We start from the raw sequence: 12,392 nt of genomic DNA on the forward strand, positions 1-12,392 counted from the left end.
GCCAGGGCCTCTTGTGCACATAGAAAATGGTAATTTCCTTAGTTCGTAGGTGCCCATCGTACTGCAAAAACCCTACACAAGAACACCAACTAACCTAACCTATGAGCCATGTCATTACCAACTTACCTATTGGGGGAGGGGCTGATGACCCCTTGTGACCCCCCTTAGTCTGCCGTATTCTTAGCTTACCCAGTATTTACCTCCTAACCAGCTTCACTCCAGGCAGGTAACACAATCAATTTTACCAGTACAGAAGACTAAAAAAAACTACATTCACCCCGTTTGGGTTGCATCATTTTCTTCCAAAGGAACATCTTTCTTATTTTTTTTGCAGTGAATGCGATGGACGGGAGCATATTCCATGGTACACTATATACAGTATAAAGCAAGCTAATATAACCAAAACATTTTCACAAGATAGTTTGGGTCTTTCAAAGAAAAATTCCACATTTCTTGGCAATATTCCTTCTGCACTAACTAATTGAACAGCACCAAAAAATCTGGACTTGACATCGAGAGTTAATTTTCCACTGTAAACATAGCACATGTCACCAACACTATACATAAACAAATGCTGAAATAATCTCACAGAAGTCCTATTTTATATAAGTATAGTATTTTGTAAACTCCCTTTGTTGGGAGTTAATAACCCTCGCCAGTTTTGGATTGTTCAAATTTTAGAAAAAAATCCCATACATCAGATCGAACTTCATCACTCTCGGAGTTTAATGTTGCGATCTTCAAGTCCCAGAGGCCAAAAACGGGCATCACCACACCATGCTCGGTGCGTCCATTAGCCTGTTTGAATTCTGATTGGATAAAAAAAAGCCCTCCAGCAATTTCCCTGGTTAAGCGGGTTCTGATGGGATCGTTCTAAATTACTGCGTACGCCAATTAGTACAATGTTCCCCCACTTAAAGAGCAACTGAAATGATCAAAACGTCATCTAGAGTGAATTCTAGGAGCTAAATGAGCAAGAAATTGTTTGACAGGGAAAAGAACTAGTTCAACTTAGATATTCTAAGGCAATTTGAAGATTGTCCAAAAAAAATTCTATGTTAACTTGGGGAGTCTCCTGCTTGCATAAAAACTGGGCATCAACTAACCTAAACTCTCCCCCTTAACCTGACCTACAAGCTGTGCTCTTACCTAAGTCCCCCTGCGACCCCCCTGGATTGCCGTATTCTAAGTTAGCCGTCATCAAACATACGGGTGGCCGCTATCATACATACCCTAACTTGGTAAATACTTACCTGGGGCAATTTGAACAATTGCGAAGTTCCCATTCTACAAAAGTTTGCGATTGGGTAAAAAATAAGGGACTTATGAGGCTTAGCCATCATTATAAATACACCAAATTATATAAAATTAAATCCAAGCATTACTGGAGCAATAAGTGGAAATTCTACGGCCTGCAGAACAAGAGCCCGAGCTTGGGCCAACCACAAAGGCCAGACAATTTACATCAAATAGTGAAAACTAGGTAATTTTGTATATTATTACATCGTGTGACTACGCACAAGAAATATATGATTTCCTATAGCAAATAACGAGATTTAACCGATTTTGATGACCATTTCAATCGCAAACAGATCAACCAATTCGGTTAGTTATAAGTTGTCGAATTGGTTGATGTTATTACGGATGAAATGAATGAGAAAACCAGTTAAATCACGATATCTACTAAAGGAAATCATATATTTCCTGTACTAAATCACACAATGAAATACAATACAAATGAACCATATAAATATTAACACTGTGGACATATATACTGAGTTAAAATATATAAACAACAGATGTCGAGGACGATAACATTAGCAACGTTACCAATGGTTGACAGAACTACCAACGATGACGAATGGTACACAGTGTTACCAACGGCACGATGTCATTACTAGAGGTAGAAATAAATTTTTTCATACGTAAACTAAATAATACTTCCATAAAACTATTACACAATAAATAAAGAGTACCAAAAGGCCACAGAACCTAACAAACCCACCTAACCTTGCCTAGAAGTACCCCGGTCACAAAACATATATAATAAGAATGGGGGAATGACTTACCTTGATACACAGTACTACCAACGGAGACGAATGGTACACAGAACTACCAACGACACGATGTCATTACTAGAGCTAGAACTGCTAAATATCTCCTCAGATATATTCAATAATTTCTCCATATAAGTGGTACGAAAGGCCACAGAACCTAACAAACCCACCTAACCTTGCCTAGAAGTACCCCGGTCACAAAACACGAATAATGACTATTGAGGAATGACTTACTTTTATGAAGGAAACGTCGAAACTTGCTGGACTCGGAAGGAAGAGACTGACGGATTAACTTCTATGACTGGGATGTGGATGGTTGGGGGTCATCGGGGTCTTGAGGGTAGGGGGGTCGATTGTCTGATGTTGTAAAGGAGGGTAGAGGCGACTGGCAGTAATGAAAAAGTGGTGCAGCAACGTATGACGAGGATAGTAGTGGGTGAAAAAGAACCTGGAAAAATATTGCTTGAAATGTTCAGGCTTGATTCCAGGTCTCTGAACCCACTCCTTCACTTCTCTCCAGAGACGTTCTATATTTTGAGTATGGATGGTTGGGTCTAGGGGGTCAACGAAATTCTCCGAATGATTAATCGACTTATGAACGTAACCAATTTCCGATAAAGAGTTGTATGCAGCCCACTTATCACTCATAATAATACTACCACGTTTAATATACTTCTGGATGAGGGGAATTAGAGTAGCAGCATCTCGTTTAGTAGAAAGGGGGGGAACTAAAGGGATAATGAAAAATTTCTTGGTCACACGTTCAATACCCCCAAAGACCCATATGGCACTTAACGGTCTACCACGGTTGTATTTACATTTACCAAAATGGGTTTCGTCTATTTCAACAGTAACTCCATCACCACCAATCGCCTCTTGGTTATCGAAGAAGTATTCGGTAACCTCCGAACAGAAACTTCTCCAATCCACACTAGTCTTTGAAGATATGTCTATACCATCCATGAGGGTCTCATGGTCCGAATGTTTATGCAAAAACTGGTTCGCACATAATATTATCTTCCATGGGGGTAGCCGACTTTGGTCCAAAAAAGTACCTTTATAGGACGAAACAGTATACCCACAACGACGTTTCTTCTTAGTTTTACGGATGGTGGTTACAGTAGAGCAATAAAACCCGTGAATGTCTGCCCTATAAGATAAAAGCGCACGACACTTGGGGCAGTTTAAACGTTGAGGAATAACATTGTGAGATTTAAGAAAATGATCAACATAACCTGAATTATCACCAAAATCACCATGGAATTGAGCCACTGCTTTTAGATACGGAATGCTGCAACCGGTACAAGTTTCTATAATATGTTCCATCTCAAAATACGGGAAAAAAAACGCACTAGTAACGAAGGACGGGTAACTAGGTCAAAGGTTAAAACGGGAAAGGCAGGGGAACAATGGGTCGGAAAACAGCGCATACAGAGATAAAGGAAGGGGGGGGGGGGGGGGTAGGGAGATATCTGAATAGGCCTAGAGTGATGATTGGTTAAGGGAAAAACAACGAACAAAAGAGAAAACATGTATGAACTAAACACGGAAACTAGACGAAAGAAAAGTTTTATAAGACACAGAGGAGAGAAAAGGAACTAAGCAACAAAAATAATTACAAACAATATAGGAAGATAAAATGGAATGAACGTTAAATAATAGTGAATGGGAATATAAAATGAGGAGATCATACCGAGAATTAACTGGATAAAAAAACTAGTCCAGGGTAAGAATTTATGTGAAACCGGGAAGGGATAAAGAAATAACCCAACAAATAAAACCAATATAGGAAGGTAAAATGGAATGAATGATAAATAATATTGAATGGGAATAAAAAATGAAAAAATAACACTAATAAAAAGAGTAAAAGGGGGAGTGGAAACTCCTGCGCAGGGGGCGGGGGGATATATGCGCAGATCGGAAACTGATGAAACGAACGTATGTACAAATGGGAAAGGAAATAACAAAACACATAAACCCAATATAGGAAGGTAAAATGGAATGTATGATAAATTATATTGAATGGGAATATAAAATGAGAAAATAATACGGTAATAAAAAGAGTAATAATGGAGAGAAACGAAGGACGGAAGGTGGGGCGAACGAACAAACGAACAAATGGGTGCTAATGTTAGCATGAAACGCTAACATTTGATCTACATCAGGTATGGAATGCTAACATTTACTCTACATCAGGCGTTGGCAGCACTGGTTACTGTATTACTACAAGAAATAACCTTTGAAATGGCTCCTCCCAAATATATCCAGGTATACTGATTTGACTTTTCCTACGGTTATAATAAATACCAGAAAGAAATGTATAGAGAAGAAAAGGACTGAATTACGGTTATATATCGATTCCCCAGTATGTTTTCCCCACCCAAAACCCCGAGTTCCCACTGGGGGTCCCCCATTATCGGCGGATATAGATGTATATATATTTCTGTAACTATTCATTTGCGACGGGAAAGTGTGTTATTTTCGAAGGGAGCGTAATTTTTCCTATAAGAAAAAGTAGTTGGAATACTAGGATACATTGAGATGTAATAATATACAATAAAACCGAAAACGAAGGTTAGGCCTAGCTGAACAGAAGCCTTTGTATATCAGCGGCCAATTCCTCATAATTGCATACAAAATGGACATCAACTAACCTAAACTTTCCTCCTTAACTTAACTTACATGCCGTGTCCTTACCTACTTACCTAAGGGGGGGGGGTTGACGTCCCAATGTGAACCCCCCTTATTCTGCCGTACTCTAAGTCAAGTATCATCATAAGTACAGGTGATCGTTTATCATACGTACACCCCCTCAATGTCTAATATACAATAAATAACAAACCATAGGCTTAATTTTGCTTAAAATATCCCATATTAGACATGGCAAGAACCCCGGTACCCTACTGTAAGGTAATCAGAGCCGATAAGGTTACAGCCACAGGTTTAGCCGAAGCTAAACCACCTAAAATTCTGGCATGAATTCTCAAATCTAATACATACCTTTCACTTGGTCATACATATAATTCGAAGGTAATTAGCATAACCTAATACAATCTCGATCGTAGGACACTATCTATACAAGCGACGCACAGGTGCTACTCGAAACTCGAACTCTCACTCGAGTCGCTCATTGAAGTTTGTTTACTTGATGGATACAACTCACGATTTCACAGTGCAGCAGATATTAAAAGTGAAATTTTTACTTTTGTGATTCCATATGTATATTTTATGCACCATATAAAAAATTTAATATAAAATCCATATAATATTAAATCTCTTCTATGGTCACGTATTTTGTCATTTATACAGGATATTTAGATTATTCTTACTTATGCTTTGCCACATTAGAAATTCGCAAGATACAGTAAAATGCGATAACCAGATATTTAAACAAATGATAATATGAATCAATAAACTACCTAATCGACCTGTAAATATTAAAAGAAATGTTCTAAATGTAAACTGTCTCTCATGCCTAGACCACATTCTATGTTTTGTCTTCCGAACAATGGAACTGTGAATGAGTGTACAAACAAAGCACATCTTGGTCTATAGATTTGTCGTATTAGAAAAGTAACTCTTTCCTCTGATCGGTGTTGGAAAGGGTGGGAATTATTATTATTATTATTATTATTATTATTATTACTATCCAAGCTACAACCCTAGTTGGAAAAGCAAGATGCTATAAGCCCAGGGGCTCCAACAGGGAAAAATAGCCCAGTGAGGAAAGGAAAAAAGGAAATAAATAAATGAAGAGAACAAATTAACAATAAATCATTCTAAAATAAGTAACAACGTCAAAACAGACATGTCATATATAAACTATTAAGTTCCAAATGATGTGGTTATTTTAAACTTTTAGCTATCATTTCAAGGGTATGTCAATATTCGGGGGGAAATTATAGCATTTGTGAGCACGGCTTTGGAGCGACAAGCTTAATGGAAATAAATTATTAGGGAAACTTCAATCGCTGGTATTTTTTTCCTTTTATTGCTTACGGCATTGGGTCTATCTTCAGATAAATCTATTCATCATCTATTCTTATGTTAAGGACGAAAACGAATAAGGGAATAATGATCGCAATCTAGAAAACATAAAGTGATTCTAAAAAAATAGTAGAATATATGAAACAAAATATGAGGTTTAAACTAATTCGTCTGGGAGAAGAGTATCAAAATTATAGACAAAAATACCTTGCTCAAATCCTTTAGATAAATAAACAAGGGTGAACATTTTCAAATTAGAATGAGAGAAATGGAAAAAAATAACAAGCAAAATCAGCAGTAACTGAAATGAAAACATAAAATAAACTTGGGAACACTCGTATAGCCTATAGGTGTGCAAAATTAGAAACTGCTATTTAGGAATTTGCAATGTCTGATTTTTTTTTTTTTGGTAATAGCATTTGATATGTCACAAAGGTACTATTATTTATAACATATGCTTTCATAACGCATGTCATAAAATACCTCGTAGTTATGCTCTGAAGTTAAAGCAAGACTAGTCAAGACCCTGAAATAATAACGCTTACAGTAATCCGCGTGAGTATATAGTCATTTGGATTTATTCAAAATAGCCGAGGAAGCCATTCGACACTCAAGCCCAACAAAGAGAAAGTCCCGATGTGGTTTGACATAAACGTTTAAGAAAGATTAAATAAAGACAATTCGTAGAAAGGAAGCGGAAACTGGGGTATAAGTAAAAGGCTTAAATGTCTGCAGCTAAGAACCAAAGGGGCCCTGCAGTTAATGTTTAGTGCCTAAAGTTTAAAGGTCGCTCATGAATGGCAGAGGCAAGGGAGAGTGACATTGCCCTAACAAGCAGGACAATGCCCTGGAGACTGACCATATATTATGTGATCAGCGCCCTAGCTAGGACCAGGCAGTGGCTGCTGATGACTCAACAGATAGACCTATAGGTTCCACCAAACTCCTCAACCTTAGCTCACAAGGGTGGTAAGGTTGCAGACACTAATGGCACTAACGAGTTTGAGCCGGACTCGAACACCCGACAGGCAAACACGAGGGAGAGACGTTACAAATCAGACCACACAAACATATATATATATATATATATTTATATATATTATATATATATATATATATATATATATATATATATATATATATATATATATATATATACTGTATATATATATATATATATATATATATATATATATATATATATATACTGTATATATATATATATATATATATATATATATATATATATATATATATATATATAAATATATATATATATATATATATATACATATATAGGCTATATATATATATATATATATATATATATATATATATATACATATATAGGCTATATATATATATATATATATATATATATATATATATATATATATATATATATATGTATATATATACACATACTATTTTCCACTGGGCACAACATTCTCACTTACCTTCATAATTTATGTAAAACCACAAAGAAATGAAATTGAAGGACAAGTCTTTTAAAAGTTTTCTTTCCTGAGTCCAGATTTACTTTCGATTTAAATCTTTGTTTCTTTAACATTAAATCACATCTCTGCACTGTTTACTGTCCGTCAAGGTACAACATATTTGCTAGAAAAGATCACATTTCAATGCACTCGGACACTGAGTCTGCTCTTCTTCAATTGTCAACTCGGCTCTCGAAAACGTACCTACCAACTTGGATAGTTCGTATTTCTTTAACGTTAGCCTTATATGCTATCTTTCTATTTTGTTTATTATTATTATTATTATTATTATTATTATTATTATTATTATTATTATTATTATTATTATTATTATTATTATTATTATTATTATAATTATTATTATTATTATTATTATTATTATCATTATTATTATTATTATTACTAATCATCTTGATTTTAGTATTTTATGTAAAGCTCGATTTGAGACCGAGCTAAGATTATTGGAAACATTTTACATAGAAAAACTTCAACCAAAACTAAACTTAGATAACTCTGCTTTCAGCAGAAAAGTGTTTTGAATACTATTTATAATTTATTTATAATTGTAAATTATCTTATTTTTGCTCATGTCTTTTAAAAATGTTTTTATTGTTTGTATCAATGTATGTTTTGTATGTTTTTAACTTTACAGAAACTGATGATGGACAAATTGTCCGAAACGTTGTAATAAAGGTGATTGAAGGAAGATGATGCTTCGATTTGTGCTTGCACTACAGTTCCTCATTAAACTGCGTTATTATTATTATTATTATTATTATTATTATTATTATTATTATTATTATTATTATTATTATTATTATTATTATCATCCGATCTCTTTTCTGTTAAGCCGCTTCTATGAGATCAGATATTACTGTTTAAATTGCTAAGTCAGCAATGTAACGCATTTCTTTAGTCTTGGTTCTACTTCCTAAATCTTTCGTCTATTTTGCGATATTCCTCTAATATATTTCGTTGTAACTTTGAATCTCCCTTTTCCACATTTATGAGTGAATAGGATTTATTTAATTAAAAATCCTACCTACATCTCTTCTCTAGATATATTTTCCTCACTGTTACAAGAGCTTCAGTAACATCTGGCAAGGTCTCGAATCTTGAATTTTTTGTTTAAAGGATGCTCATGAATGGCACAGGCAAGGGACAGTGACATTGCCTTGGCTAGTTGGACAATGCCCTAGAGACTGACCATATATTATTATTATTATTAAATGCTAAGCTACAACCCTAGTTGGAAAAGCAGGTTGCTATAGGCCCAGGGGCTCCAACAGGGAAAATAGCCCAGTGAGGAAAGGAAATAAAGAAAAAGAAAATATTAGTATAGTAACAACATTAAAATAAATATTTCCCATAAAACTTTAAAAAATTTAACAAAATAGGAAGAGAAACTAGATAGAAGTGTGCCCGAGTGTACCTTCAGCGCCCAAGCCACCTCTCCATCCAAACTAGGACCAGGGAGGACTAGGCAATAGCTGCTGGTGATTCACCAGGTATACCTATAGGCTCCCCCACAAAACTCCCATCCTTAGCTCACAAGGATAGCGAGGTTGCAATCACTACAAGAAACAGCACTTGAGCGGGACTCGAACCCACTTTCAATTCGAACTAGGACCAGGGAGGACTAGGAAATGGCTGCTGGTAATTCAGCAGGTATACCTATAGGCTCCCCCACAAGCGATGTTACAAACACTACAAGTTTGAGCATGACTCGAACCCCAGCCCAGCAAATCTCCAGACAGGGACGTTTTCAACAGGCCACCACAATTCCCTAGATTACTAGATATGGAACTTTCCGAATTTATCAAGGATTTAGAATAGTCACTAATTTTATTTTTCACGGTTTTTTTTGTTATATAATTTTTATTTTCGATAAAAGGTTCTAATATCAGCAAAGGTTTTGTATAGGATATTCATACTAAATCTATGCCCAAAATAATTAATTGCTAATGACTGAAAATAATAATTACAAGAAACAATTTGCTGAAATGGAAACTAATAAACTTTCACACAGTCTATCAACCCATCTACACGTAGAGAAATGCTCTCTCAACTTTTCAACTCTCTCTACTTTCACTTTGGACTTTAGGTCACACTATATTTGAACAACACACACACACACACACACACACACACACACACACACACATATATATATATATATATATATATATATATATATATATATATATATATATATATATGCAGGCTTTTCATCCTTTGATAATCTATCATGTTACTATTTGCTTTTTTCTCGGAATCTTTCATTTAATCGTATATAGTTATGGAATAAATTATATATATATATATATATATATATATATATATATATATATATATATATATATATATATATATATATATATATACAGTATATATATATATATATATATATATATATATATATATATATATATATATATATGTGCGTGTGTGTGTGTATATATGAGAGAGAGAGAGAGAGAGAGAGAGAGAGAGAGAGAGAGAGAGAGAGAGAGAGAGAGAGAGAGAGAGAGAGAGATATTTCAATAACTCCAAACACAACACTATACAGTGCAGTATAAAGATATGTTTCTAAACAAAGAATTAATCGTAAATCCAGGAACTGAAAGAGATAATGCAACACGTCTGATAGATTTTTAAGCATGATTTAAATATCAATAGTTTTATGAGAGAAAGTTGATCACTGAATCAAAATAAAAAAAAAATATGTGTCTTTATTCAATGCAAACATGCATAAACATAGATGAATATAAACTTGTTTATCATGCATACACAAGTAACACTAAACTCTGTTTTTAATTTGACCTATTAGAATACCCAGGGTTGCCAGGCTGGCCTTTTTTCCGGCCCCAAAATACTCAAAATCTGGCTTTTTTTCGTGCTAGATACCTAAATTTGGCCTTTTTGAAATTGGTTAGCCTTAAATGCTATATTTTCGGCCTTTTTCTACTATTAGGTTGGCCTTTTAAAGCTGCAGTTGATCAGACGTTGGCCTTTTCTTATTTGGAAAACCTGGCAACCCTGAATACCACGATCTTTCTCACCAGCTAAAAAAATTAACTTGTGGGAAAAGTAGGTTGTTGATCTGAAGAAACCCGGTGATGACAAGAGGGAAATATTCTTGGAGGTGGAAAACCCCTGAGGAAAATCATTCAGCTCAAGAGATGCTGGATGACTGTCGTGTCTCATTTACAAAAGGATTACAAATTCTATATAAGAAAGTCGTAAAAGACATCAGGTATCTTCAAAGAATCATCATGACTTTGTATATAGTAGATTGGTCAAGGCATCAGCCACCCGTTGGGATACTATCACTGGAGAGTTATTGGGTCCTTTGACTGGCCAGACAGAACTACTAAATTGGATCCCACTGTGGTTACGGCTAATTTTTCATTTGCCTACATATACAGTATACCTAATAGACTGATCTACCCTTTACACAGACTCTTCTTCCCTCATATACCTGACACCATTATGATAACCGAAACACAAATATTCTTAATTCAAGGAGTTAACTACTGACATGCAGTTGTTCAGTGGTGACTTGTCATTTGGTAAGGGAAAAGAGACTCTTTGGCTATGGTAAGCAGCTCCTCTAGGAGAAGGACACTCCAAAATCAAATCATTGTTCTCTAATCTTGGGCAATGCCATAGCCTCTGTACCATGGTCTTGCACTGTCTTGGGTTAGAATAAGCTTGCTTGAGGGTAAACTCAGGGCTGCTATTCTATCTGTTTCCTTATTTCCTTTCTTCACAGGGCTATTTTCCCTGTTGGAGCCCTTGGGCTTATAGAATCCTACTTTTCCAACTAGGATTGTAGCTTAGCTATTAATACTACTACTACTACTACTACTACTACTACTACTACTACTACTAATAATAATAATAGGATACAGTCATTCATTGAGCCTTCACTTATAGAGATCTTCAGTTTTTAGATTTCTGCCTACCAAGTCTTGTAGTGTCTTGGTGGTTGGGAGGGGGAGGGGAGCCCAACGGACAGTAACACAAACTAGCCTATTATCCAAGGGAAGGTGTAAAGGGCATGTCTGAAAGGTCTACATCATCTCATCTGTATATTCTTATATCTAAAATTGTCCAATTATACTTTATTAACATATTAATCGTCCAATACACCGATTGCATCTACACGTAAAATTCCCACAATCACCCTTGCGGTATATTTTCTTAATCTATTCTGCCACGTGAAAATAGTAGTAAACTACCGAGTAATCTTACTTTCTTATGCAGTTTGAGTGGCATCAGGCATTCGTTGGTGGTCACCAATCCAAATATTGACCAACCAAATACTGTTTAACTTCCATCATCAAGAGAAATCAGGAGGGATTTGATTCACGTAAGTGGACCATATGGACTGGTGGTGGGGCCAGGGATATCCTTCAGCCACAATGAGCAGCTGTGAAAACATCCACCCCCCCCCCCCCCCTTTACACTCTGATGTAAAAGTTAAGAGATGTCGGATAGCAAGATGGAAGAAATTAAATAAGAACGGAGGTAAAGCAAAATATACAGGGGAAATCATATAATAGATGGAGATGGTTTGAGCAAGCTCTTCGCACTCCCCGAGAGAGATTAGCTCACCAAACGTTCAGCTGGGCTCCACAAGGCACTAGAAGATTTGGAAGACCCAGGTCTACATAGCTGAGGACTATGCAGCGCGAAGTAGATGATGAATGGAGAAGTATTGATTTCAAAGCTCAAGATAAAGACGACTGGCGAAATCTAACCGAGGCTCTTTGCTTCAATAGACGTGGGAGGAGATGATGATGATGATGATGATGAATTTTTGGCATGTTGTTAAGACGTTTTGCAA

At 35.6% G+C, this 12,392-nt stretch overlaps 1 protein-coding gene across 3 annotated transcripts in view; it reads right to left on the minus strand.

Moving 5' to 3' along the window:
* LOC137615408 (choline transporter-like 1) overlaps window positions 1-12,392 on the minus strand; it is a 92,628-nt gene that overhangs the window by 69,044 nt on the left and 11,192 nt on the right. The window contains exon 1 of one of the 3 annotated variants that reach the window (XM_068345276.1): window positions 7,502-7,642. The exons of 1 other annotated variant lie outside the window; for it this stretch is intronic. The gene's annotated coding sequence lies outside the window, so the exon portion shown is untranslated. Of the gene's footprint in view, window positions 1-5,057; window positions 5,195-7,501; window positions 7,643-12,392 lie in introns of those variants that run through there. One more of the 3 variants, XM_068345274.1, reaches the window with a different exon arrangement.

Source organism: Palaemon carinicauda, chromosome 21, assembly GCF_036898095.1.
Source record: "Palaemon carinicauda isolate YSFRI2023 chromosome 21, ASM3689809v2, whole genome shotgun sequence".
NCBI classification, from domain to species: domain Eukaryota; kingdom Metazoa; phylum Arthropoda; class Malacostraca; order Decapoda; family Palaemonidae; genus Palaemon; species Palaemon carinicauda.